General features: G+C 45.1%; 1 pseudogene; it reads right to left on the bottom strand.

Moving 5' to 3' along the window:
- Window positions 1-1714: 1714 nt before the first annotated feature.
- LOC115311294 lies at window positions 1715-2480 on the bottom strand (annotated as a pseudogene).
- Between the last annotated feature and the right edge of the window lie 894 nt (window positions 2481-3374).

The raw sequence follows: 3374 nt of genomic DNA, 5'->3' as shown, positions 1-3374 counted from the left end.
CTTTTTCAGGAAACTAGCTTAGTTTGATGTACTATACATCAAATTTAATGTATAGCACGTGTTCGTCCACGATACGTTTTCAGGAAACTAGTTTAATTTGATGTACTATACATCAAATTTGATGTATAGCACGTACGTCGGCGGTATACGCAGGTGTTTGGCTCTGATAAAAAATAAAATAAAAGCGGTATAGCGGAGAATCCGAATGAAGAACAACAACAACAATTAACATGATTGAGCACGTGCTTTGAGTTACAAAAACAATAATACGCATTACTTTCCAGAATCTGGACAAGAAAGGGATGTGTGTATTGCTTATGACGCTACGAGGGTACACAACTCTCCTGAGATCATGTTATTGGTGATTTTAATTGAGTGTGAAAATATGCTATTTCAGGCAAGAATTGACTGTTTTCAGTGGTAGTTACGACCATCTAACAGACATATTTCAAATATTCACATAGCCAGACGATCTGTCCACCGATAGCTTATGTTATACGATATACCGCACCAAACAAAACGTAAATATATATATATATATTTTTTTTTAACACAATAAAACGGGAATCACAAATGCGTTGTTGATGTTTACACTGCCGGGTTTGTGAATGAGACCCCCTGACGGCTGCGAAACATAAATGTTATAACACCGAACGATACCGTTTCTAAAAGCTAGTTTAATTATTCGCACTGTTCTTGGATCTCAGGAATAAAACATGTATAAGCCTAATAAAATGTAAAACTGTGGAGAGCAACCTCGATAAGTGAAACCAGGCGGCAGGCGAGGGATAGCACTGATCTACCAGGACAAATTAAATACTACTTTCCGGAAGTCAGAAAATTAAGAGATGTGCTTAATACGTAGCGCGCTATGAGCTCAGGTAAATAACTGCCTTAAAATAGCGGTATATTTGTTTTAATAGTGGGTAAAGGTGACCGCCTTCAGACAAACTTCGGCTGCATCACTGTGGCAGTTTGACCATTTACGCATTTTCTCATTTTGCTCTCAATATTCCCATTATTATTAAATTCCTTACTTCGTTGAAAGCACTTGCGCTTCTTGCGTACTACACCAACCCACCTATTAACACGGAGGGAGCGATTTATCCCGGCAAAAGAAGAGGGCCACGGTTTGTGCATTGCATCAATTCAAATTTGGGGTCTCACTTTCTATTTTCACGTTCTGCGTGATGTTTGCATTAAAGTATGGGGCCGGCGACTGCAAAAAACACCAAATATTTAAAATAAGAAAAACAAACAAAAAGCGTAATAAAAATGTAATAAAAAGAAAACTTCGCTCTATTGGGATTCCACCACCGACCACAAGGTCAGCAGCACGGCACGTTAACAAGCAAGGCAAAACCAACTTTTTTTTCTTTTTTGAACACGCAAGTTTATTGAGCGTTTGAAAGCTTATTTCGAACAAAACCAGACAGCCGAAAAGCCGGCTGTTTTTCCGTTAGACTATGAGCAGCCTGACCGTTATATCATTGTAGGCTAACACTTCACCTACTGCATTTCTAGAGGCGTCTTTCGTTTAAGTCCCACTGCTCCTTGTCCTCTGGAAATCTTTTTTCCGCAACACTGAGAGTCCACCTCAACTTGGCCGCAAAGTACCACCGTGTTCGCTTGGCAGGGATGTCGCACTCGAGATACGCAGTTCGGGATCGACAAATCGCGTGCAGTCCGAGCACCAATATTTGGCAGAACGTTTTCAATCTTCGAAGGCTGTTTCTTCCAGTGCTGAAGCACCTCGCTCTGTCAACCATGGTTGGCGTTGAGGTTCGGTGCCTTTCTTCCAACGCTTGCGGGTCATAAGAGTAAATCCTTGGTCAGCCGCAGTCACACGCGCTGCAGTTTTTTTCTGTTGGTCGCTCTTTCTTTCTTTTAATTGGCGCTTCCACTCCGGTGACTTTTTGATCCGGGTTGCCATCTGCCCTGCTGGCCTTTCTGTTTTTCTCGTCCTTCATCTCAACCGATTGTGGTGTGGCGTGTCCTGCTTGCGAGTTCTCTCCCGTCTTCGGCGAGGGGCGTCTCTATCTTCTTGATTTCTGCGACACTGCTTGCTGGTGGTGCTGAATCGGATGCTCCGACGACATCAGTGGACAATTCAGACGCCTTCCCTGTCAGAGTTCCGGCAATGGTCTCCTCCATTTCATCTTGATCCATCAGGTTATCGACGTCCTGCAGTTCAGTTGGAGGCCTCGTTTTGCCGCGTACGGCTGGATACAGTTGTCCTCCTCATGTCTGTAACTGCGGCATGTCCTGCACCACGGAGTGCGACACTGCTTGCGCATGTGTCCTACCTTCTTGCATCGCAAGCACTGAGGTGGGCGGCCTGGAATGGACACCAACACTGGCATTCCGAGAATGTTGAATTGATGCGGGATAGCGTCCACTGTGATCCCTTCATTGAGCACAATCGCGACTGTTCGCGTTGTTGTCTCCACATTCTCAAAGCCTGGTTGCCTCCACTTCTCGCGCACGATTGATTTCACTTTACCGTGCGACTCGAACGTCTTTCGCACAGCTTCGTCAGGAATGTAGACGGAAACCCAAGGAGCTTTGAATGATTTCTTACTCACATTCGGATTGATTACCAGGCAGGTCTTGCCCTTGACGTTGAGCACTGCCGCATGTAGCAGCTTCTCCTTCGCTGCCGCGTTGTGCAGGGTGGGTATCCAAACGTGGTTGTAATGGAAGGCACCGAAGCCGGCCACGTCATTCATGTCAACGACGTCCTTCAGAACGTCGCGAAAGTCGTCGATGCGATACGGTCTCGCTGATGGGTCAACCATGTAGAAAGACTGAATTAAAAGAATAGCGACCTGTTGGCAGGGCAGGCAGGATGATACGGTAGCCCTGGGGAGTCAAATATTCCGAACTACCTGTTGGAACACGGCTAGGGTAAGCCGTAGAACGCGCTCCGCTGGAGCTCATGAATCCTTGACCGCGCGCCTCGGCGTTCGGAAAAATAAACCCAAGGCCAAACCGACGAACGGGAAGGGCGCTGTTTTAGAAAATTATATTTCTGCTTAATTCGTTTGGATACATTGTGCGGTTAGTTTCGGATTTAGTTTTGTGCTACGTGTTCAGGATGCATTTCTAATATTGTGGCCATGTTTACATGCTCAATAAATTATTATTACTTAGCTCCTCATAGTTTTTCAATGCGCTTTGCTGACCGTTTTATTGCAAGTGACTTGAAGATACGCGAACATAGCTTCCGTAAAGTCGCTAGACATCCATAATAGCCAATGAATGCAATCCAATCGAATCCACAGCCCCTTTTTTGCACGTTTTGCCGGCCGTGCGGGTTTTCATATCTCTGTCTTCAGGTCATATTACCGATTAGTCGTGATGCGTGAAGTTTA

Source organism: Ixodes scapularis, unplaced genomic scaffold (genome assembly GCF_016920785.2).
Source record: "Ixodes scapularis isolate PalLabHiFi unplaced genomic scaffold, ASM1692078v2 PGA_scaffold12__126_contigs__length_90152505, whole genome shotgun sequence".
NCBI classification, from domain to species: domain Eukaryota; kingdom Metazoa; phylum Arthropoda; class Arachnida; order Ixodida; family Ixodidae; genus Ixodes; species Ixodes scapularis.
The sequence above is the reverse complement of the archived record's forward strand: the minus strand, read 5'-3'. Positions and strand labels throughout refer to the sequence as shown.